A 26,134-nucleotide genomic window follows, 5' to 3' on the forward strand; every position below is an offset into this window, starting at 1 on the left:
CACAACTCTTCTGGGTCGGTTCATGTTGAAGTGAATGCCTCAGATTGCTGCAGCGTTGGGTCCTGTTCCTGTCGCTGAGGGTCCAACTGCTGCCTTGGGTCTCGCTCCAGAGTCCTGCAAGGAGGGGATCCAGGTGGATCCACCTCCAGTGGTGGAACAGTCCCTTTTACACTGGGGGTCACCTGTCAGAGATGCTGCCACGCCGAGGTCTGCCTCAGGGATGCCCGCCAGAAATGCTGCTACACCAGTGTCGCCCGCCAGAGATGCTTTTACCATGAGGTCTGTGTCGGGGACGCCCGCCAGAAATGCTGCTACACCAGTGTCGCCCTCCAATAAAGCTGCTACCATGAGGCTTGTATTGGGGACACCTGGCAGGGACGCTGGTACGCCAAGATCTGTCTCGGGGATGCCCGCCAGAGATGCTGCTACACCAGGGACGTTGCTATGCCGGTGTCGCCCGCCAAAGACATTGTTGCCTGCCAGAGACACTGCTACGCCGAGGTCTGTCTCTGGGATGCATATTAGAGATGCTGCTACGCCGATCTCGTCCACAAGGCAAGGAAAATTTATTTGTATAGCACATTTCAGTACAGAGACAATGCAAAGTGCTTTACATGATTAAAAAATATGAAAATAAAACAGAATAAAACCAGGTAGGAATAAAATGTAGAAACAAAAAAGAACATGAGAATATATAAACTAAAAGCAATCATTAAAAACATTTGGACTACAAAAGTTGATGTTTCGGTAAAACAGTTCAATTACAACAGTCAAAGGCAATCCTAAACAAATGTGTTTTTTATCTTAAAACAATTAAGATTAAAAAAATGTTAATCGTCTTTTAAAAACAGGAACTCAGGCTATCCGTACTTTTACAGTATTCTGGAAGTTTGTTCCAGATAAGTGGAGCATAGGAACTAAATGCTGCTTCTCCTTGTTTAGTTCTAGGTATTCAGAGAAGGCTGGAGCTATTAAAAAGTCTATTCTCTGAGATATAGGGAGCCAGTGGAAGGACTTCAGAACTGGGTCCATGTGCTCTACTTTCTTAGTCTTAGTGAGGACGCAGGCAGCAGCGTTCTGGATCAGCTGCAGCTGTCTGATCCACTTTTTAGGCAGACCTGTGAAAACACCGTTGCAGTAATCAGTTCTACTAAATATAAATGCATGGATTAGTTTTTCCAGATCCTGCTGAGACATTAGTCCTTTAATCCTGGAAATGATCTTCAGGTGAACATTGTAATTGTCTTTAGATGCTTTTGGAGGTTCAGGTCTGAGTCCATCAGTACTCCCAGATTTCTGGCCTGATCAGTGGTTTCTAGCCAGGGTCCGAAATTCACACTCGCCAGTCGCCAAATGCGAGTAAATTTCCCGTTTGGCGAGTGAATTTGAGAGGGCTAGCTGCCACATGGCGAGTAAATGTTTGTACCAAATAAATTAAAAATAACATAAAAATAACAAAACCCATCTGGGCTGCGGATGACCCGTTCACAGCTCTGTCCATCCAGAGCTCAGTCTAAACTCCTCCTTCTGTGGAGCAGGAGGCATGAGGGGAGAGCGGCTCCCAGATAACGTCTTCATTCAGAACCAGTCATGGCTGCACGCTGGATCAGAAAACAGTTCTGCTAACCAGATAGAGTCTAAAACGCCAATTAGTCTGTTTATAAGTTTCGTTCTTATTTATTCTGCATTTTTTTTAACTACGTGCACTGCGGTTCTGTGCTTCACCGCTTGGCCCTCTCGGAGCCAGGTGCTTTTATCAGCGGCAAGCCTTCAAACGTGAATCACTACGTTTAATGTCCTTCCACTCGTACCAAAATGTCCCAATTGAAATCAATAGGAGAGTCAGTAGCTATGTTTCATGCTCTTTTGTTTTTAACGACACAGAACCAGCGGCACTTCAGTGGGCGTGGTTCATTGCGCTTGAATTCAGGTGCCCAAAATTACGTTTCATGTAATGTAGGTGCGCACTTTTAAGGGTCATTTTAAGGAACTTGTAACATCAGGGGCTTTAGCTCAGACCCATTATTCCTTCTCTCCCCTCTAAAGGAGCCCTTTACAGTCTTTTATGCATTTCCCCACTGTTTATCCAGCAGCTGGATCAGCGTAAAGACGCAGCGCAAACCCCTGCGTGCTTTAAGTGTTGCAGCTGAGGGAAAAATGTTGGACCGTATAGGCTTGATAAAACTTTGCCTCGTTCACAAATGAGACCAACATGGTTAGAGTAATGATAATCTGTAGTGTTTTTTTATTGCCTGGATGTGAATCTGATAATTCATATTGTGCCTTTTATAATAAACTTAATATTTTACTATCAAAGGTAGGAAACAAAGATTTCTCTTCTAGGGTCAAGTCAGCCACGCCCCCAACCACGCCCCCCCCCCCCACCATATTAACATAATCTCACTCTTAATTTTTGGTAAAAATTGAGAGGTCTGGTGAGGATTAATATTTTGGCCGGTAAAAAATATGCCTGGCCGGTTGATCTTTACATCTACCGGAATCAGTATGTAAAATCAGAAAGTTCATTTCGGGCACTGTTTCGAGCTGAAGCAGCTGAAGCTGTGTGCTAACCTTTGATCTCTCCTCTATTGGTCCAAAAATTATTACTTCTGTTTTGTTTTTATTCAACTGAAGAAAATTTTGGCACATCCACGTATTGATTTCTTCTAGGCATTTACTCAGTGCCTGAACTGGTTCATAGTCACCTGGTGACATGGTGATGTAGAGCTGTGTGTCGTCTGCATAGTTATGGTAGCTGATGTTGTTGTTTTTATGATCTGAGCTAGAGGGAGCATGTAGATGTAGAATAGGAGGGGACCCAGGATGGACCCTTGGGGAACCCCACATGTGATTTTTGTCATCTCTGATGTAAAGTTACCTACTGATACAAAAAAGTCCCTGTCCTTTAAGTAGGATTTAAACCAGTGGAGAGCTGTACCAGAGAGGCCGACCCAGTTCTCCAGGCGTTCTAACAGAATGGATTGATCGATATGGAAGATTTTATCAATATGGAACTGAAGAGAACTTGATCTTTTATTATTGTCAAGGTTGAACCCTGTTTGTCTTAATAACTGAAATCACTGCCCAAAGAATGATTAGTTCTAGAATGTTTCACTGAATCACAACAAGGTAAAGTAAGGCCAAAGGAACTTTAGTTGAACTACTCTTGGCTCCTACTATCTTTTTCCAAAGATCTGTTTATAAGACTTCCTAGAAATGGAAGAGCACACGCACCATTTCACACACACACCCCTCCAACTAGTAAGGGAGAGCTTTTGGTCCGGAGCAGCGCCTGTGCACAGTAAGATATCATGTTCCCATTTACGTCATACTGTATCCCTATAAAGGCTGAAAGTTACCCCATATTGTTGGGACTGTTGGGACTGCTGTGAAATGAAGATGATTGTAAGTCCAGAATAAACAAATCCCCTTGCTGGTCACTGAAGAGAAGTTGTGGTGTCTGGTCTCGTCTGTCTGTTTTTTAAGGTTAATTCCTCTCCCACATCGACAGTATCGAATGCTGCACTGAGGTCCAATAGAACCAGCACGGTGGTTCTTCCACAGTCTGTATTTATATGGATGTCATTAAACACCTTGATAAGGGCGGTCTCTGTACTGTGGTGAGCACGGAAGCCAGACTGGAAAACGTCAAAGCAGCTGGTCGTTGTTAAGAAGGTGTTTAATTGTTGAAATACAGCTTTTTCAATAATCTTACTGATAAAGGGGAGGTTTGAGATGGGCCTGTAGTTCTGGAGTAGTAGCTTGTCTAAATTGTTCTTTTTCAGCAGTGGTTTGATAATTGCTGTTTTTAGGGACTGGGGGTCACACCTGACAGAAGGGACAAGTTTATTATCTGAGTCAACTCAGACGCTATGACAGGGAAAACTTTCTTAAAGAAAACTGTGGGTAGAACTAGAGGTGGGCGGATCGATCAAAGTAGATATTATCTATCATATGTTACTGGAGCCCACACAGAAAATGTAATTAAGACCTTGAAAGAACCCAGTACATATATCCTATTAAAAAGTGTTATTTAATATAACATTAGCTAATCCTTTATTTATCCCACGACGGGGAAATTTATAGGATTAAAGCAACAGGCAGGTGCACACAACACAGACAAAATTACATAAGGATTGAAAGATATAAGAGGTGGATTAGGAAAAAAACACTATGAACATAACATTATTATTATTATTATTAATTGTAATAATAAAATAAAAATCACAAAAAACCGAAAGGTCAACAGTTTCATGATACATCAAGCCTAAATGTCAAAAGTATCGTATCAATATCGCCGATACTCACCCTGTATTTACTTGGTATCGGATCGATTAAAAATTCCCGGTATCGCCCACCTCTAGGTAGAACATCAAGGCAGCAGGAGGAGGAACTTAGCTGCTGAATGATTTCCTCTGAGCTTTTGTAGTTTATTCGTCTGAATTGGGACATTTGGTCAAGATAAGTTCCAGTTGGATACAGCTTTGGTTCTGGGGTTGATATGGATGTACAAACTGATCCTCTAATTTTTAGGATTTTCTCAGTGAAGAAGTTAGCAAATTCATTGCAGGCCCTGGTGGAGTGGAGTTCTGAAGTCACGGACACAGGAGGATTTGTTAACCTGTCGACTGTGGCAAATAATGCACAAGCATTATTAATGTTTTTGTTAACGATCTCAGAGAAGATAGATTCTCTTGCATTTTTCAGTTGTAAGTTATATATGAAAAGTCTTTCTTTATAGATATCCTAGTGAACCTGAAGTCTGTTCTTTCTCCACCTGCGTTCAGCTTTTCGACACTCCCTTTTTTCACTTCTAACTGCTGGAGCATTTCTCCAAGGAGATTTTTTCTTCCCGGAAAGAACTTTCACTCTAACTGGAGCAATGCAGTCAATGATGTCTGAGACTTTAGACTGAAAGTTATCTACTAGTTCATCAGCTGAGTTGCAGCCCAAGGTGGAAGTATCAGAGTAAGCTTGAATAAAAGTTTCCCGTGGCATTGTCCTTAAAGGTGCGTTTTCTTACGATGTCCCTTTGGTTAAATGAGTCACTGGAAATTATGCTTTCAAAGGTAACAGAAAAGTGATCAGATAGGGCAACTTCAGTTACATTGACTTTAGAAATCTTTAGACCAGGGGTGTCAAGCTCCAGTCCTCGAGGGCCGGTGTCCTGCAACTTTTAGAGGTTTCCCTGGTCTCACATGCCTGAATCAAATGACACAATTAGCTCCTCAGTATGCAGTCAGGTTCTTCAGAGTCCTGCTAATTACCTGATTATTTCACTCAGGCGTGTCAGACCAGGGACACATCTAAAAGTTGCAGGACACCGGCCCTTGAGGACTGGACTTTGACACCTGTGCTTTAGACCTTTAGTGATGATCAAGTCTAAAATATGTCTCTGTTTGTGTGTTGGCTGTTTAACATGTTGAGTTAAACCAAAGTTTCTAAGTGTGTCATACAGTTATTTTGTACTTCTGTCTTCAGGGTTTCTACGCCAGGGTTGCATGCCAGAGACGCTGTCTTCCTCAGGGTCTTCCTTGGGGACACCTGCCATAGATACTGCCATACCGAGGTCTGCATTGGGCACCCGCCATAGACTCTGCCACACCAAGGTCTGCCTTGGTGACGCCCACCAGAGACACTGCTACGGCGGTGTCTCCTGCCTGAGACACTGTCTTTGTTGCATTCTTCCAAGGGGACACCTGCCAGAGAAGTTGATATGCTGGTGTCGCTCGCCGGTGTCACCGGCCAGAGACACTGCTACGCCGGCATGGCCCACCAGAGACGCTGCTACGCCAGGGTCGCATGCCAGAGACACTGTCTTCCTCGGGGTCTTGGTCTTCCTTGGGGATACCTGCCAGAGATGCTCCCACACCGAGGTCTGCATTGGGGATGCCCACCATAGACGCTGCTACGCCGGTGTCACCCACCTGAGACACTGTCTTCCTTGCGTTCTTCCTCTGGGACACCTGCCAGAGATGCTGTCACACCGAGGTCTGCCTAGGGGAGGCCCGCCAGAGATGCTGCTAAGCCGGGGTGGTCTGCCAGAAATGCTACTTTGCTGAGGTGGCCCTCCAGAGTTTTCTGCCTGGGACGCCCACCAGAGACGCCTGCCAGAGATGCCTCCCAGAGACGGTGCTATGCCTAGGTCTGCCTTGAGGACGGACACCCGAAAGAGATGCTGCCACTCCAAGGTCTGCCTCAAGGACGTCCGCCAGAGACGTTGCCACATCTCGGTCTCTCGCCAGAGACACTGCTCTGCTGCCAGGTTGAGGTCTTCCTCGTGGAGGCCTGCCAGATTCCTTAGTTCATCTTTTTTTGGGTTGTTTTTTGTTTGGACTGTTTAGACTCTAACCCTCCATCCTAGACCTCCCTCGCCCGCCCTGTTTGGGTTGTTTTTGTTTTGATCTTTGGACTTTTCAGAGACTTTTTTTAAGGGCGTCTAGTATCCGCCCATGAGGGCACTGGTTCTCTTGTAGTTTGTGACCTTCCTATGAACATATAGAACCACAACGATGGTTCTTGTCACCTGTGTAGCTGTGAGCTAGCAGGCTTCTATCAATGAGATCAGCTGTCAATGCAGATCTTTTACTGTGGAAAATCCACCAACCAGAAACCTAGACATGTTTAAATATTTGTTTAAACATGTGAAAAGGGTGCACAGGTACTTTGGTGGTTCTGTTTCTAGGTCTGATTTAATATTGTAGCTTTAGACAGAGAAAACAATCATGTGTATGTTAGAAAGAAGGAGGAACCAACCACAGGTTGATGTTTCCAGGAAGAAGGCGGTCTTTATTGTGAGTCCCCAACAGAAAACCAACAGAGGTCAGATCGTGAAGTGGCACCATGATGGAAACATCTCTACAATATCTGCTCTGTAAGTACAAAACCTGTTGTTGTTCAGGCAAAGTAAATTTACTGTCTGCTCTGTTCTAACCTGAGTCAAAGAGTTAGACCAAAACTTCAGACTGAATTCAGATTAAAGAGCTTCTACACATCAAGCAGGAAGAAAAGTGACTTTACTGCCTCTTTGTAGCTCTTAGTAACACAGCGCTGGCTTTCATGGACACACCTCAGATAAACTGAAGACACTGAACATGACTGTGATATGAAATTACAGGATAATGATGGAGAAGATGATGAAAAAGAGAATAAACTGTTTAAAATAACCTAGATGTAGATGCCCTGTCTGGATAAAGTCACTCTTTTATTTGAGGAAATAAATACAGATGTAATGAAGATCAGTGTGATGTAATAAATGTTTCTGTAGGATAAAATGTCTGGATTGTGAATTTCTAATGAATTTCTATATCAAAACAGTTCCTTGTTTGCTGTTTTGCTGCAAAACAAATGAAGGTTGGTTAATTTCTATCAACATATAACTTCAGTTAAATAATTGTCTTATTATTCAAATTAATATTAGGAAGTGTAAATGTAAGATGCAAGTAGAAGGATACAATTTTAAGATTACATTTTTAAATAATTTTTGAAAACAATGAAAATCAATGCCATTATCCATTTCAGTCCTCCCAGCTGCTCTGACTGTGAGTCTCAGCAGATCTCAGTTCTTTGAAGGAGACTCTGTGTCTCTGAGCTGTGAGGAGGACAACAGCTCTGCTGGATGGACTGTGAGGAGGAACACAACCAGAGAAACCAGGACTCAGTGTGGAGATGGATGGGGAGAAGCTTCTGGTTCTAACTGTAACATCAGCTACTTGTTCACATTGGACAGTGGAGTCTACTGGTGTGAGTCCAGAGAGGGAGCAGCCAGCAGCAGCATCCAGCTCACTGTCACTGGTAAGATCAGACTGTGGAGTTAGTGTTGATGAAGCTGTGTGGAAATGGATGAAATACTGTAGTTTGTCTCTGTGTTGAGGTGGATCAGTGATCCTGCAGAGTCCTATCCTCCCTGTGATGGAGGGAGATGACGTCACTCTGAGCTGTAAAAATAAGACCGGTCCCTCCAACCTCCCAGCTGCTTTCTATAAAGATGGCTCCCTCATCAGGACTGAGCCTGCAGGTCACATGACCCTCCACCATGTGAGCAGCTCTGATGAAGGCCTCTACAGGTGTAGCATCAGCGCTCATGGAGAGTCTCCATCCAGCAGCATCTCTGTCTCAGGTCAGGAAGTAAAAACAGAAGTCCTTCATCTCTAGAGTAAATATCTGAACTGTGGAGATAATTTAATAAACATCTTTATTTTAGTGAAACCATCAACCTCTGCCCCGACCACATTCCTTTTTCCTTCACCTTCTCCTCCCCCCACATCATCCTCCCCTCCATCTCCTCCCTACCTGCTCCTGTCTCTTCCATTCGTCATGGTTGTGGTTCTGCTGCTGGTTCTGGTTCTGATGGTGAGACGATGTGTTCAGAGAAAGTCTGAAGGTGAGACAGGCTTCTGGATCTAAATGCACAACTTGTTCTCTGCAACAATAGACCCCTTGCATCTGACGTCACAGTCACGTGATCGGGGGTGCGCGCCTCCATCTTGGTGGGCATGCTAGCCTGACAGCCCGTCTACTACATGACAAAACGGGTGATTTAGAGCGTACTTTTAGTTCGTTTATTTTTGGAATCTAAACAATGCCTACGACTTGTTGTGCTCCCGGTTGCACACAGAGGCATTCCAAATCGTTGGATGTACGTTTCTGTCGTTTACCGAAGGAGGAAGGACGAAGAAAGAAATGGATATTTTCAATGAAAAGAGCGCAGGCAGACACTCCCAATGGACTGGGGGAGCCATCATACTACGACAGAATTTGCAGTCTACATTTCATCTCCGGTAAATACAACTTAATTCTGCTCTAGTCATTGTTCTACTTTAATAGCGGCGGAGGGGAGGTGGCGATCGCTACACGCGGCGGCTGCTGTAGCGATCGCTACACGGGCCGGAGAAGCCGCTGTCTGGAGCAGCACCCGCCTCCTGCTGCTCCAGACAGCGGCGGCTCTCCGGCCCGTGTAGCGATCGCCACCTCCCCTCCGCCCGTTTACGGGCGCTAGTACTTCTGTGTTTACGCTGCAATGTCGCCGTCACCCCCACCCATTTTAACGAGACAAAAACACCTAAATAATCCGTAGTGAGTGATGTTTTTTTTAACCTACCGGGTGGGTCTTCCTCTCTGCTTTGTGCTGTTGCACAAACATGTCTGAACATCCATCCATCCATTTTCTGACCCGCTTAATCCCTCATGGCGTCGCGGGCGTTGCTGGAGCCTTTTTCCCCGATATAAAATAATTGTAGCCGTCCAGTGGTTTCAGGGGCTTTCGTGCTCTCTTGTCCGTACTGGCCTGCGCGTTTATAAAGCAGCTGTGTCGCGGTACGAAACCCTTGGCCAGCATTTCACAGACTCGCTCCGTCCCTTCAGGCTTTTGCTGTGTGGATCTGGCAATCTGATACCATCAACCATCAACTTACTCTTAAAACGATCTTGTGATACGTTATCTAAAGAAGAAAAATACCTGGAGAACTCGTCATTTCGTCAAATGGCGTGCCAACCAATATGGCCGCCACGCAAGGGGTTCTGGGTAACGGAGTCACGTGGTTGCAAGGGGTCTATTAATACATTTTAAACCCGTTCTGTTGGATTTTTACATGTTTTCCAGCCACAACCTGAAACTTTGTTCTAAAAACATTCTGACTCAGTAAATTTAGATTCAGTTAATTTCTCTTCAGGTGATCCAGAAGGAGGAGAGGACAACATTACTGACAGCGACGTCAACATTTCTCATCATCAATGGCAGAAAAACAAAGTTAACAAAGGTCAGATTGAGTTGATTTTCTTGTTTTGTAGCTTTTTGTGATGTTTTCGATTTTAATCAGTCAGTTGGTTTACAGTCTTTAGAAGCTGGTTCAGTTCTGAAGTTCTGTTGGGTCGGAGCTAAAATAGTAACATTTTACCTAATCTCTATCTGAACACATTTTGCAGGTTTCAGCTTTTTGAACAACCACACATCTCTACTTCATGGTTCATTTTAGTTTTTCTTTCAATAGAATTTTTATTTTCAAAATGAAATCAAATAATTGATCATTGAGACATTGTTGAGCTTTTCTCTAAACTATGTAGTATCTAATAGTGGCCATCAACATGGTTTTAAAACAAAACATGTATCTAAATGTCCACTTTTAGGTAAATGTATTCCTTACGTGCCCTTCCATCAACTTTCTGTTTTTTTTTAGCTGATCACAGTTAAAGTTGCACCTTCAGTGCTGCAGTTTGTGGTTTAACTGACACTATAGACTGTGTCATTCAGCTTCCTGTATCTGTGTTTTCGGCAAAATGTGGACCTGCATTTTCAATTAAAGTCATTAACAAATCCAAAAAAAAATGTAAAAAAATTAACACAAAATCTTTTATAAAGATAAAAAAAAAAAGTTATCTTTTTGAAATCTTGTGAAATATCCATGAGAACTGGTAGGGCTCGCAAGCCCTTGGGCCTACAAACTTTTACCATTTTTACCCCACATTTTGTGAGGCATGGTTAAATAACTAAGTGGCAGAATGAATAAAGCAGGCATCGTCACCTTAAAGGGCCAGTCCCTTAGTTTCCCCTCAAACCTACTGACAAACTGTTCCTTTTGGCAGCATGAGACAGCAGGGAAATGAATGACCATCAAACCTACAGTAGGTGCACTATTTGGTGTCAATAGGTGCTTTTCCATTGCATGTAGAAATCCCCAGGCTTTTCCAAAAGCCTGGGGGCTTTCAAAAGCCTAGCAAGTGTTTCAATAAGGGTTGGGCATTACTAAAACAATTGACCATTCAGCTCAGTGCGACTCTATATCAGGCAATTGAGGGTGCATGGTAAATATGGAAAAACATCTCCGTATTCATGTCATACAAGAAACAGAGTGCAATGATTTCCAAGTGCTATGCAACAAGTGCTTAAAATAAATGCGGTGTACAGAGCCAAGGCTGGTTGTGTTGTGGCAGAAGAAATCAGTGATGTTCTCTCAGAATTTGGCATTCCAGACAAAATTGTAACAGTCACTGTAGATAATGCTGCCAAAATGGATATGGCTATCAAGCGGCTGCAATTCATGAAACTTTGCTGCTTTGCCCACATACTTGATTTAGCAGCACAAAGTCTGTACTTCCTAAATCCAGTGAGTCAGTTGGTGGCCAAGGTCCGAACCATTGCTGTGTGGATGAAGATGTGCTTGATGGCAAAGGTGCTCCTAAAGGAAAAGCAATAACTCCTACATTAGAAGCTCAAAGCTCACATTATTTAACCATATTTTTTAAATTGAAGGTTTTCCACACATCCACACTCTGTGTGTCTTTAGAAAAGAGCCCCACATGCAGACAGGTACTGCCCAATCTCCAGAGGCTTGAAGCACATCTAATTGTGAAAGAGGCAGACACACTGTTTGTATCCAACATTATAAACAGCTATGGTAAAACCCATCCAAGCACTAGAAACTAAGTGGTAGGTGACGTGAAAACCTTAAAAAAAACATATTTTGCTGGATGATGGAATCGATAATCAAAAGGAACCTTAATCAAAAAAAGTATTGCAATCGGAACCCGAATAGTTCAAATTCAAACAATGTCCAACCCTACATATAAATTTTCAATGTCGAATAGAGTGAATATGTACCTTTAATCAGTGTTGTATAGTAACAAAATAAAAATACTTCACTGCTGTACTTAAGTATATTTTGGAGTACTTTATACTTTGCGTGTTTTGCTTAGTGCTGTTTTGCTTTGTGTTGCTATAGTGTTTTGCTTTTAGACTGTGCTCACAGCTTATGAAATGATAACCTTTATATGTGGCCAGTTAAAACCCCTTTTGTACTGATGGGTGAGGTTTAGGGATCTCTCTAGTTTTCTGTCCTCAAATGGAATGGAGTTGAACTTCGACAAAAGCTACAAGAAATCAGCTGAATCTAATGTATGAGCTGAATTCAAATACAGAAGTTCGCCCCTGAAGCGCTTGGTCAGTGGAGCGGCAATCCTGAGACAGTCCAAGGTTACGCACAGGTTGACAGAGAAAGACAGAGGAAGCAGTGGAGCAATCCAACAGGCTGAGTCCAGAATCCAGTCCATGGTCAGTAATTCAAAACAATCCGATGGGCAGAAGTAAAGAAGGGCTTGACAGAGAGGCAGAGTCAGGCAACAGGCAACGGTCCTGTCCAGATACTGAGAACCAACTGGAGAGTTCAACAAGAGCGAGAGAAACAGGGTAACTCACAGGCAGGCTGTAGGCTAGGGATGCTGGATGGTCTATTCATACAAAGGTTTTTGAGAATCTGGCACTGTCATGATCAAAAACAGAGGACCCAGAATTCAGCCAGGCGTTATAGGGGACGTTTAAGAGAGTTTATTAAAAATACAGGAGAATGGGTAGGAACCGGAATGACAGGCAGACAGAATGATAAAAAACATAATCAGAGTCCGTAGTCCAGGAACAGTCCAGGGTCAAGCCAGTTAATCAATTGTCCGGAACAGAATCCGGGAGCAGGGTCAAGGGGTAGAGACAGGTCCGATAACCAGCAGGTGATCAAATCCGACATGGGCTAGGCATGACTAAGAAAGCAAGAAACAGTTACTGATTGAACACAGGCAGGCAGGCAGACAGAAGTACACTGGATATTGACTCAACGGAGGTTGGCAATGATCTGGCAGAGAAGAGTAGGCTGAGGCGGGTATAAATAAGGGGATGAACAGGTGGAGCTGATCTAGAGGAGGGTGGTGGCTGGAAGTGTTAATGGCTAATAGTTAATGGCTGGTGACAGAGAAGTGAAAGGCTGAATGAAGAAAAGTCCAAAACTAAAACAAAACAAAACCCAAACCATGACAGGCACAGGGGTTCAGGAGTAGGCAGGCTTAAATAACGCAACACACAGGTGAAAAAGAATCAGTAATCAGGCAGAAACAGGTGCAAGCAATCAGGGGAACTTGCTGGAACAAACCAGAATGCAGAGGGTGATGTCAGCAGCCAAAAGCAGGAACATATTTATAGAAATAGCTGTGAACATAACATTTGCTCAGTAAAATCTATATCTTTATGAACTTTGATTTTATTAATGTAATTAATTCATCAGGAAGGTTGGGGCGCTGTATCGATCAGTTGCTTGATGGCTTAATCTTAAAGTTATACAAAACACCATTAAATTCAACATTAATGTTCCATGTTAATACAGTAATAATGCTAATAGCATTATCAAAAGATGGCAGAGCTAAACGAAAAAAAAAAAAACATTACATTTAAAACAAACTGTAGTTTCGTTTACTTGGTGGTAGCACTAATGTTATCCAGGAAGCTATTAGTACTATACTAGCTGACATTTGTTCCAAAAAAAGTAAAGAACAAAACAACTGGACTTTTTTTTCCAAAGTTTGAAGACGTTTCGCTTCCTATCCCGGAAGCTTTCTCGATTCAAAAAGTCTGAAGTAATGTGGAGCATCAAGCCTTATACTACTGCTCAACAAAGGCCTTGTAATGGCTTAGATGACATGCAAATTAAACCAAAACTGGTCCACTACTCTGTAACGGGGAGTCATTAGGGTCGTTATTGGCCTGGTTTACAGAAACAATGTTTTGATCACTCGTATGAGGGTGAGAATTGAGGTGATGATGATTGGCCGTAATAAATCCTATAGCTGGATTATAAGTTTTTGAGAGTTGGAACCTAAGGCCTCCTCCTCTGTTTAATGTTGTTTTTTCTCTGTTAACATAGATGGCTTCCTTCACACCCCTTTCAAACCATCTGTCTTCTTTGTCCAAAATGTAAACATGTTGGTCCTCAAAAGAGTGTCCTTTGTCCTTTAGGTGTAGGTGGACAGCAGAGTCTTGTCCTGAGGAGGTAGCTCTCCTGTGTTGAGCCATGCGTTTGTGGAGAGGTTGTTTGGTTTCTCCAATATAAAGATCAGGACATTCCTCACTGCACTGAACTGCATACACCACTCCACTCATCTTAGGTTTGGGGGTTTTGTCCTTGGGATGCACCAGCCTCTGTCTGAGGGTCCTGTTTGGTTTGAAATGTACTGGGATTTTGTGTTTGGAGAAAATCCTCTTGAGATTTTCAGAGACTCCAGCAACATATGGGATGATGATGTTTTTTCATTTATTCTTCTCACCATTATGTTCTGCAGCGGGTCTTTTGAATTTTCTTGCTGATTTGACAAAATCCCAGTTAGGGTACCCACAGGTTTGGAGGGCATCTCTGATGTATTTCTGTTCCTTGTGCTTCCCTTCTGTTTTAGTCAGGACATGCTCGGTCTGGTGTTGTAAGGTTCTGATGACAGAAAGTTTGTGCTCCAGTGGGTGGTGTGAGTCAAAAAGAAGATATTGGTCTGTGTGAGTGGGTTTCCTATACACAATGTTGAGGTTTCCATCTCCTTCCATGTTCACCAAACAGTCGAGAAAAGGTAGCTTGTTGTCGTTGGCATCCTCTCTGGTAAACTTGATGTTGTTGTCCACCGAGTTGATGGGTCTTGTGAAAGCTTCCACCTCTTTTAACTGGATTTTGACAAAGGTGTCGTCCACATATCTAAACCAGTGGCTTGGTGGTGTTCCTCTGAAGGTTCCCAAAGCTCTCTTTTCCATCTCTTCCATGTAAAGATTGGAGATCCCATGGCACAACCATGCTTCTGTCTGTAAAAATGATCGCTGAACTTGAAATAAGTTGTAGAAAGACAAAGGTCCAGTAGGGTACAGATCTGGTCCGGAGTGAAATTAGTTCTGTTATGCAGATCACTGTCTTGTTGAAGACGTTTCCTGACTGTTTCTACTGTCTCTGATGTAGGTATGCAAGTGAAAAGTGAAGTGACATCGAAAGACACCAGAGTTTCTCCTGGCGCCATCTTTAAATCTTTGACTTTATTTGCAAAGTCTTTGGAGTTTTCTATGTGATGTGGTGTGTTCCCCACCAGGGGGGCTAAAATACTAGCAAGCTGTTTAGCAATGTTATATGTTACTGAATTAATGCTGCTGACAATGGGTCTGAGTGGTGTTCCTTCCTTGTGAATTTTTGGGAGTCCATATAAGCATGGAATGTCCTCCCCTGGATATAACCTATAATAAGATGAGCGGTTAATTACCTTGTCTTTTTCTAGTTGTTGGAGGTAGTCAGTGATTTTCTTTTTGTAGGAGTTGGTTGGATCTCTTTTCAAAGACTCAAATGTGGTGGTGTCACTCAGTAGAGTGAGAATTTTGTCCTGGTAAACTGAAGTGTTGAGGACCACGGTGCATCTTCCTTCGTCTGCTGGTAATATGGTGATGCTTTGGTCCTGGCTAAGCGATGTTATGGCTTTCCTTTCCTGTGGTGTGAAAGTAGAAGGAGGTCACACCACAGGAATCCCACACAGGAAAGGAAAGCCATAACATCGCTTAGCCAGGACCAAAGCATCACCATCCAGGAGAAACTCTGGTGGGGGACTGTGTTGGCCTAGTGGTTAGAGCAGCGCGCTTGCACTCAGAGAAGGATGCAAGTACCCGGTTCGATCCCCAGCGCCTGCACTCTGGGTCCCTGAGCAAGACCCTTAACCCCAGATTGCTCCCCGGGCACCGCACATGGCAGCCCAAGGGTGATGGGTTAAATGCAGAGAACAAATTTCGTTGTAATGTATGTTTCAATGATAATAAAAGATGATATTACTATGATATTACTATTACTATTCGATGTCACTTCCCTTTTAACTTGCATACCTACATGAGAGGCAGTAGAAACAGTCAGGAAACTCGAGTACGAATCACAAACTCGAGTCTCGAACTCTGTCATATACCCATAATCGGTTAACTATCAGTAAATCAGGCAATCACAAAAAAATCATGTCCCAACACTATGAACCCAGAAAACGCACAACTAAAAACATTCTACTACCAGCACAGGTTAAAAGTAAAGGTAAAGAAGAAAACCAAAAGAAATCATATTAACATCAGGATCTGTTCACCTAGCTGTATCTGGCCAGAGAATTTCATCAGACAATATCAAAGACAATATCCTCACTGGCAAGACAACATTAAAAGAACTGTCTTGAATGATGGATCCATCCTTGCACAGCTGACATTTGACAAATTTGTTCTTCTTCTTCTTCTTAGAGGATGTTCTCTTTCTGTTTCCGGTCTTTCTTGACGTCTACTTCTTGCTCGTCCTCCACAGTTTCCCTGTTCCGTTTAGGTTGAAAGCAGGTGAACTCATCTGCTGCATTGTTATAGTGCTCAAACCTAATTAGCGTGTCTTCAATAAAGGGATCAGCCCATGTCAAGGCTGCCTGAACAATGTGAGGGATGTGTCTGCTGCCAGCACTCAGACTGAAATGCTGTGTAAGCAGAACTGCAGGCCAGCTGCGATTTCAATCTGAAAAACTCACAGAGAAAGAAATGGCAATAAGAAGGATTTTATTGATACAATATTTTAAGTCTTTGGCGCTCAGACCTCGGCAGGAACATTAATGCTGAATTATACTTTAATATGCATAAGTAGATGTATGAGAACAGGGATGTTCCCCCCAAAAATGCCGAGGTCAGAGCGCCTGACTCATAAGGCAGTGTGACGGGATAGTGATTTGAATGGGAGATGATTAGGTGAAAGAAATGAAAGAAATGAACAAGGAGAAGTGAGCAGAGATGCTTTCATGCGGAAGATGTCTTGCGTATGCTTTCTTGCGGAAGATGTCTTGCGTATGCTTTCTTGCGGAAGATGTGAGCATAGATGCTTTTCTTGCGGAAGATGTCTTGCTTATGCTTTCTTGCGGAAAATCTCTTGCGTATGCTTTTTGCTGAAGATGTGAGCATAGATGCTTTTCTTGCGGAAGATGTCTTGCTTATGCTTTCTTGCGGAAGATGTGAGTGGAGATGCTTTCCTTGCGGAAGATGTCTTGCTTAAGTTTTCTTGCGGAAGATATGAGCATGGGTGCTTTTCTTGCGGAAGATGTCTTGCTTATGCTTTCTTGCGGAAGATGTGAGCATAGATGCTTTTCTTGCGGAAGATCTCTTGCGTATGCTTTTTGCGGAAGATCTCTTGCGTATGCTTTCTTGCGGAAGATGTGAGCATAGATGCTTTTCTTGCGGAAGATGTCTTGCGTAAGCTTCCTTGCGGAAGATGTGAGCATGGATGCTTTTCTTGCGGAAGATGTCTTGCTTATGCATAACAGAATGCTTGACGCATACATGAGAGAACACATTACAAGACGCAGGACCAGATGCGACAAGACGTACGAGAGAGTGCAACAGGATACATAACGAATGCATGACAGATGCATGAAAGGATACATAACAGAATGAGTGACAGGATAAACTGACAATATGAGTTACGATATGAACGTAAGTATACATGTGATGAATGATGATATGAAAGAAGCATAAAAGATCAACAATATGATAGGAGAGTTACGGACTGTGATGATTATGAATGATAAACTCAATTCGAAAGAGTGAAACATGAAGGGTCTGGCGAGACATGTGAAAAGTTCAATCCACCACCAGTATTTGCAGTTAGATTACCTTAGAGCCGAGAGGGCATTGAGCAGCTAAAATGAATGGATGCTCAGAACGATGTGTGAGGCATGATGATGATGACCAAGCCCATTGTTTGAGTGATCAGGAATCTGTGAAACAATTATAAAGAACCCCCCCAAAACCTACGGATGGCAGCATCCGTACATTTGTAAACACATCCACGACAGAAAGGCATTATAGAAATATATTTCGATCCAGGCGAGAAGCAGACCAGACGGTCAGAACGGCAGCTCTCAACCAGAGTATCCTGTTCAAGAAGGAAAGAACAAATTTAGCGAACTCTAGCTGCCTGGAAATAAAGCATGACTCTGGCAGTGATGCATTTGTGAGATTGAGGTGACCGAGCAAGGAGGGCAGCTGACGGTTGAAAATAACTGATATGGGATGAGACTGATATCTTGTGAATTCGAGAGCTGAACTGCAGGCAGAAACCATGCTGGAACCAAGTTGAGATCAATACCTAGAACTCGATTTGCAGGCCGACAGGTTTAATTTAAAAAGGACAAACTGAGAATAGTGAAAGGAAGATCTAGGAGAGGAAGTGACCACAAGATGAATGAATGAAGAGGATGAAGATGGTAACATGACTTAAGACATAATTTATAATAATGTTTGCTTAACTCATGAATGCATAAACTGCCGAGCGCATAATAAATGCTGTCATGAACGGATTAAGCTATTAAGCTCATTCCATGATGTTTGAAATGAAAATACTTTAGATTCTTACTACATTCTGATAAAACTGATGATCTTCATTACTTATTAGCTTAATTAGCCTCACCAGTCTGCAGACAGGATCCGTAATTTAAACTAATGTTATACAATAACGGCATGATAAATAATTGATCTCGGGTTGAATTCTGAACTGTGGTATGGGGAAGGTAACAGGAATTCTGTCCTGCTGCAACATGAGACCCTCAAGGCTTGGACGGCCTTTCTTCCCACCGGGGTCCTGCTGAAAACCCTCTTTACAAATAAAACCTTCCTCCCACAGACAAAGAGCTCTCTTTCTTCAGCTCACTCCTGCAGATTTCTTTAGCAGCTCTCACAGAGCAGACAAAGAAGGCCAACCATGAGGCCTGGTCGGCCCTGACCAACACACAAGCCAGCAGCTGGGAAAGGTGCCTGGCCAGCCACGCTTGATCCAAGGTCTGCTAGACTCGACTGCCTGCTTCAGCATCTGGAGAGGCTCTCAACGCCTGGGGAACATGTCCGAGCCATTATTTCAACAAACAATGTTCTGTTTAACTTGGGCCCCGCATAGTGAATAGATTGAAATACATGGCAAATGTCTCAACTCCATTCCATGTTCTTGGAATCAGACTCTCAGTGAACAAGGATTCACAGAGTTATCCTGATCAACCACCCTTGTTTGTCCTTTCTTTGTTTTGTTTGCAAATAGTTCCTCTTTCTATCTTCATTTTGCCCAGTAGCCCAATCAAGTCTCACCAACCTAGCAAAGAGGATTCACCAATTGAACATTGTGCTAATTCAGGCACCACAGAGAAAGCGTGCTCCAGACAGCAGAGAAGAATGAAAAGGAGAAGCAGCGTAGCTTAATGAGAGGGCCGTTGCCGCGAAGGCCTACCAAAACAGGGCCGTTGCCGCGAAGGCCTACCAAAACAGGGCCGTTTGCCGCGAAGGCCTACCAAAACAGGGCCGTTTGCCGCGAAGGCCTACCAAAACAGGGCCGTTTGCCGCGAAGGCCTACAAAACAGGGCCGTTTGCCGCGAAGGCCTACCAAAACAGGGCCGTTTGCCGCGAAGGCCTACCAAAACAGGGCCGTTTGCCGCGAAGGCCTACAAAACAGGGCCGTTTGCCGCGAAGGCCTACAAAACAGGGCCGTTTGCCGCGAAGGCCTACAAAACAGTGATGTGGAATGGGAGATGAAGGTGAGGTGAATGGTGAGGTGAGGTGAGGGGAACGGTGAGATGGATGGTGAGATGAGGTGAGATGAATGGTGAGGTGCTCGGCCGGTGCTCGGGGTTGCTGCATGGCTGATGCATGGGGCTGATGCATGGGGCTGATGCATGGGGCTGATGCATGGGGCTGATGCATGGGGCTGATGCATGGGGACATGAAAGAATGAATGCTCATGACATGAAGGACACGAAACAGGCACATACAGAGTACATGAGGAGTAGGAGACGGGCACATGGCAGGGCACATGGCGGGGGTATGAGACAGGTACGAGCGGGGTACGAGACAGGGCACGAGACAGGGCACACAACGTAGCACGTGGCAGTGCACGATGAAAGTAGGTGAAGAGAATTTGACAGAATACTTTATGAACGCCTGGCTAGAGCAGCAGAGCTCGTGAAGGGCACAACAATTGGTATAAATCGCTGGATTTAAAATGCACTTCTGAAATAAAATGGGTTAAGTAACAACTCAACCCTACTGTCCGGTTAAACTGAACGTGAATGACATTGAAGGTACTTAATGCGGAAGGATTGCCAATAGTAAGTCTTTGAATGACAAAATCAGAGATTTAAAATGCTGAGACATTTGCTAATACAGCCTGCAGGTTGATGATAAAGGGGAGACGAGAAGAATGTTGCCATATCAACAATAGTAAGAGAACACAGGAATGGGAAAAACCAAAGAGGAAAATGGTAAGGTTAACATTTCAACTTACAAACTTAATTAACACTTAAAATCAAGCTGTCATGGTTTAGGTCTTGTCTGGTTTCTTTTCTTGTCATTTTTGTGCAGTTCACTCGGCTCACCCTCCTGCAGCAATTAGTCACACCTTGTTTGGACACTAATTAGCCTTCATTCTCGTCACCTGTCAGACTCCCCTTATAAACTCACCTCGGTTGTTTCCTCGTCGCTGGCTCGTAGTGTTTGTTCCCGACCATCATGCCTGTCTGCTCCAGTTTCCCCGCCTTGGTTCCTGTCTCGTCAGGTTTTGGGTTTTTGTTTGGCTGCGCTGCTAACTTTTGATGTCTTCGTCCTGGTCTCGTTCCTTGTTCTGCAGCAGCCTAGCTCCGTTTTGCCTTGGATTTATGGCTCATGTTTTTGGACTCTGTACCTGCCAGCCAGCTCTTGCATCCTTCACCTCCGACTGGTAAACTCTGGTTTCTCATGTCACCACCATCTACCTGCAATAAACTGTCTTAACGAACTTCTCTGTGTGTGCGTGCTGTGTCCGAGTTCATCCACAACAAAATCATGACACAAGCATACTATGGACAAGAAATTACTGTAGAAAATATGAACAATGAGTTGAATTAGAATGACATAATTATGAAATAAGAGAAGATTAATGGAGTCCATCACGAACCATACTGCAACCAGTAGGTGGCAGTAATGCTACTACAAGCCTGTAGCCAACCGCCAAAACCAGAAGAAGAAGAAAACGAAAACAAACAGAATGGATGGGATACTTCTGCCTAACAGACGGACAGTTCAGGAGCATGATGAGCAAAATGCATGTAATAAGAATGAAAACATGAGTGGATACATGTTACCTTGAGAATGAGACGCCACGGCGGAAGAAGGCCAGCTAAGAGAGCGAATCCAGGTCAGTGCTGGTTAAGATATGCTGGAGCGAATACAGAGATTGCAGAGGATGGATGCGCGGCTAGATGGCGTTCCTATGAGCAGCAGGATTTGAGGATGAGTTGTTATCGTCTTGAATCGGACATCTGATTCGAAATCCAACATGCAATCCGTTTGCGCTTGCTGGTTAGCAGGCTGAGACGTGGATTTGAAGTTGCTTTTAAGATGAGCGCGGGATGCTGATTGGCTTCATGGAGGTGCGGTTCGTAGCTGATTGGCTCACATCAGAGGCGTATCGGACTCTGATTGAATGGAGGCAGGCGATGAGGTTCTTCGATTGCACTTGCGCCTTCAGCTTCATTTCTGAAATTGGTGGCAGAATGGAAACAATCTCAGAGAAAGTTGGAAGCTGGACCCTGCCAGAATGACCACAATTTTGGCTGTTTGAAATCACCATTGAGAAGAACCATTGAGACATTAAAGCGGACAGAAAAACAAGAGTCTGCCAGCCCAAAACAAATGCTGCTATCCAAACTGGCTCCCCTGCAATCATAATAACGTCGTATGTTATGCAAACAAGACGCTCTGTTACATCTGTGACCTTGAACAGAGCGCACTGGACTGCCTGATAAAAATAAATCAGTCTGATTATCAGAAATCAATTCATTAACTAACAAAGTCTTTGGAAGAGACCTTATATTTATTAAACCACATTTAATTGTTTAATTTTTAGCAAAATTAGCCGTATTGATTTTTATTAGATTTTTATGATTTGTTCCTTTTTGATCAGTTTTTGATCTGTTAAGTTTTGGCCGTGGGAAAGACACCGTCTCAATAGGATAATGGATGGGTAACAGTACAGAAGCTGCAGAGAGGTGTGTTAAACTACGGCTCTGCTTCCTGGTCTGGACCCTGGGTTGTCAGCATTTAGGAGAACTAATAAATCCGCCCAGATCCCTAGAAAGAAGAGCTGCACCATCCAAAGTGGGATGGATGCCGTCTATCCGGGTCAGATCAGGTTTTCCCCAGAAAGTTTGCCAGTTATCAATGTAGCCCACGTCGTTTTCAGGACACCACCTAGACAACCAGCGCTTGAATGACGACATGCGGCTAAACATGGCAGGAGACCAGAGAAAATTGCTTGCTTATGGGGATTCCTGCAACAAACATGTCTGAAACACATGGAAAACATCACTCCACTTTTCCATAAACTTCTCTTGCTCCCTTTACCTACATAATCCATGACAAAATTACTTTCATAACCATTCACAACATGACAACCATTTACATTCACTTAGTTACGGATATTGGGAACTACCAAGGGATCTGTAGTATAGTTGATAATCTACTGGGAGTCTATCCATTATGCAAGAATGAAGCTGGAGAACCAGACTCTGCAATTATAAGTCAGTGTTTTCTCTGTAGTAAAACAATTAATACTTTCTAAAATGGCCACTCATATTGTCCTGCATTTTAAGCTACTTATGATAAAAAGGCTAAGATCTTCACTTTTTAATCCTCTCTAAAGGGGACACATTCCAAAAAACACTGTTTTTACCTTTGAAGCAATTTATTTTGTACTAGAAGTACAGAAAAGCTGAATGTAGTTTCCCCAGCTGCTGCATAGATATTCTGTTTGGGTCATATGTTTCAAGTCGTTCAGTTTTCTCTGTTCTCTATAATTTTTTTTAACAATAATGACACTATCTCCTTCAGGGCCTAACAAGGTCATGGACCTCTGGCTAACCAATTTCACAAATTCTCAATTTTTTTTTTCTACGATTTTGTAGTCCAACTTGAAGATGCTGAAGCTACAAGCTGATAAATGAGAATGCTTTGTTGTGGTGTGTATCAACCCACACAATTAATAACAGCATCCCCGAGCATACTTCAAAAATGGCAGAACAGAGTGGAACGCTGTGTGCCGTAGAGGGGGACGAGGTGTGAAGTGCAAAACGAGTTGGTCTCAGACGAACCTGAATACAGGGGCAAAATACAGGCTTTGAGGCAACAGTAATGAGGTATTCAGATTAATTTATATAGACCATAATTAAATGATTTAAATGTGAAAAGGAAGCATTAAAAAGCATGATATGTCCCATATAAGTTGAGTTCAAGCTATGTGTTGTGCTACATGACAATGGTCAGTGCATGCATACCTGAGATGAACAGATATAAAAATGACTGCATCTAGATGATAACACCACAGTGCAACAGGGCAGAGCTCACACTGTGGTCTAGTCTTTGTGGCTGTTGATTCTATTCAAGTTTCGATAAGTTATTTAGTTATTTCTTTGTGGCGTGCCATCAGAAATAAAACAGAGTGAGGAAATTTGTGGTTGGAGTTTTTGGGTTTCAGATACACTTCCACTGCTTGTATGTAGTAAATGGCTACAAAGGTTGCACAGGAAAAAAACTGTCAAAAAAAATCTGTGAACCTTTGCCTGATTATCAAGTTGCCTTTATATTCTGTGTAGTTAAAATGCGAACAATGTTTTTCATTGTGCTAATGTAGAATGTTTTAATGTGTGCTAATTTATTTTATTTATTTATTATTCATTTATTTTGCAGGAAGGGATCCATCAGTGTACTCAGCTGTTAACACAAATGATGTTAATTATGGAGAAATATTCATCAGGAATAAAAGGAACAGAGGTAAAATTGCTATGATTTTATGACGCTTAAAAAATTCCTGCTACTGCTTTCAATGCTGACATAAAATAATTGTTGGTGACACCTGTAACGAGGTAATAAAACTATGTTGTCTAAAGAATTGTGCTCTGAAACCAAAAACATATCAGAAAGAATATTGTATCAAAACTAATTCAGGGAAGAATATGTGAGAACATCTCTGTCTCTCTGCCTTCCAACCTGTATAAATCTTTCTCTCTCTCCTCATTGTCTAAGATATCATGTAAGTCAATGTATGCTCTTTGTTTTGCCTTAGCTACCTCTACCTTCATTATTCGCTGTATGTCTCTGTGTTGATGGTGTTGTTTTAGTGACAGAAACAGACATGGACATCAGTCCAAAGAGTTCACATGTTCTTCCATGTATGAGTGGGTACCCTCCAGCTTCCTCCCAAACTCAAACTGGTGTCTCTGTTTTATGCTTTGTTGCCTGGGTTAGCGGCTGGAGGCTTAACCACACTTCATTACTCTAATCACAGGCTTGGTTTTCTTCCCCCTTTGCTGCCCCAGCATCATTCATAAACATTATTTATGATATCATTCTTCCATTTCTCCTTACACACACTAAGCCGATGCAAACTTTTGTTTATTTCACATAGATCGCTGCTGCTGACTGATGATTATTGCTACTAAACAGTGTGAATCATCTGTTTAATGGTGTAGAAAGTGCTGGTCCAACTTTATCATGTTTAATGGCTCACATATTAAATGTTAAAATGTTTTGCATTTCACCTATGATTATTAAATGTGTGTTTCTAGTTAGTTAAGCAGTTAATCAGTCAAATAGTTCTGATTCTTTCACAGCGATTTAAACCAAATGGCCGTAATATAAATATCAGGTAAAATGCCAGCATAGGCTCAGAAATGGGCACAGAGCTCAACTTCAAGTCAGATACTTGAAAGGTGGAGAGAGGTACTATAATGGGCTGCTATTATTAAAGATGAGAACAGATCTTAAATGAAACATACCAACAAAAGAAAGTTGCACCAAAGCTTGTATTAAAAAAACATGCTACTGTTTGTGTGTCTTTCATATTACTGAGAACAGACATCCACAACATGGTGAGAAAAGACATAAAATCATGTACAATAGGAGATAAAGAAAACAATAAGATAGTAGAGATTGGTTAAAAAAGAGTCATGTAATTAGAGAATACAATTTAAACAACAGGATTTTAAAATATTGCATGTGATTTAAAGAGTCAAAATAATGTCAAAATAATGGGATGGGTAGAGCTCCAGAGAAGGAAGTAGGCTGGTGAGGTGATAGGATGAGGAGGACGATGTGAAAACTTTGGTTTGAATACAAATCTGGATCAGCTCTCTAAAGGATGAAGGAGCAAGGTTCTTGGTGGCCACAATTGCTTCATGCATGCTCAGTATGAGGGATTGCTGCAAAGCCATCAACAATGCAGACGACTGTCCACTGTGGTTCTACGCTCTTTCAGGAGGAGTGAATGCTGCTTGGAGAGACTTGATGCAACCTGCTGGGTTTCCTTAGAGAGGAAACTTTCTGACCAACCTGGAGGATCTGATGGAGTCTGACTTTATAAAGAGCCTTGAGATGACGTGTTGTGAATTTGTGCTTGAAAAAATAAAACTGAAATGAATTGAAAGTTAGAAGGATTTTTAAAACTCATGATGTTTGAAGCAAGCTGCTGCAAACAGGAATGATTCTAGAGATGATAGTACAGAGTCTAAAGATATTTCATACAGCTTTGATGATGCAGAATAAACTGTTTTCTGTTGTTTGTTAATTTTCTTTAAATCTTTTATTTTTAGAAATCCTACCAGAATCAGAAGTTGTCTATTCTTCACTGAAGTAATCCAGTTGACATCCACCAGCCAGCTCTCAGCTCGTTCTCCCATATACAAACATCAGTTTACATCTAAAGGTTTTTATTTCGTACATCTTTGTGTAAGTCTCGTGAAAAGTTAAAATGTTACATGACTGTATTTTCATCGAACAAAGTAACTTAATATCTGTTGGTTAATTGGCCGAGTGGTTAGAGCAGCGCGCTTGCACTCAGAGAAGGATGCAAGTACCCGGTTCAATCCCCAGCGCCAGCACTCTGGGTCCCTGAGCAAGACCCTTAACCCCAGAACGCTTCTCCCCAAGGGTGATGGGTTAAAAAGCAGAGAACACATTTTGTTGCTTTGTACTTGTGACAGTGCAATGACAATAGAGTTGAATTCTATTCTATCTATTGTTTTAATTTTCTTAATGTTTCATACAGCAGCATATTAGTTTCTTAACAAGTTTGTTTCTTTTAAAACTTGGCTATGTGGGTTTGAATGTAGAGAAACAGAAAATGTGGCTTGTTCTGTTTCAAGTGAATCAATGAAAACATTTCAAGAAACTGTAGAATGAATTGTTAGAACAGAGTGAAGTTAAACCACAGCAGTTACCTTATTTATGGTTTCATTTCTGTTTTTATTATGCTTCCATTTGCTAAGAAATAGGGACCTATTCTGGCTA

At 42.5% G+C, this 26,134-nt stretch overlaps 1 protein-coding gene and 1 long non-coding RNA gene across 5 annotated transcripts in view; one reads left to right on the forward strand and one right to left on the reverse strand.

Annotated features, from left to right (window-relative positions):
• LOC118558143 (cell surface A33 antigen-like) overlaps window positions 1-26,134 on the reverse strand; it is a 260,028-nt gene that overhangs the window by 61,638 nt on the left and 172,256 nt on the right. The gene's annotated exons all lie outside the window — the stretch shown is intronic.
• Window positions 7,318-7,629, forward strand: LOC118558158. Its single transcript, XR_004928186.1, has 2 exons — window positions 7,318-7,353; window positions 7,522-7,629. It is a non-coding gene; the product is annotated as an uncharacterized LOC118558158 (long non-coding RNA).

This window comes from Fundulus heteroclitus, unplaced genomic scaffold (genome assembly GCF_011125445.2).
Source record: "Fundulus heteroclitus isolate FHET01 unplaced genomic scaffold, MU-UCD_Fhet_4.1 scaffold_103, whole genome shotgun sequence".
Lineage (NCBI taxonomy): Eukaryota > Metazoa > Chordata > Actinopteri > Cyprinodontiformes > Fundulidae > Fundulus > Fundulus heteroclitus.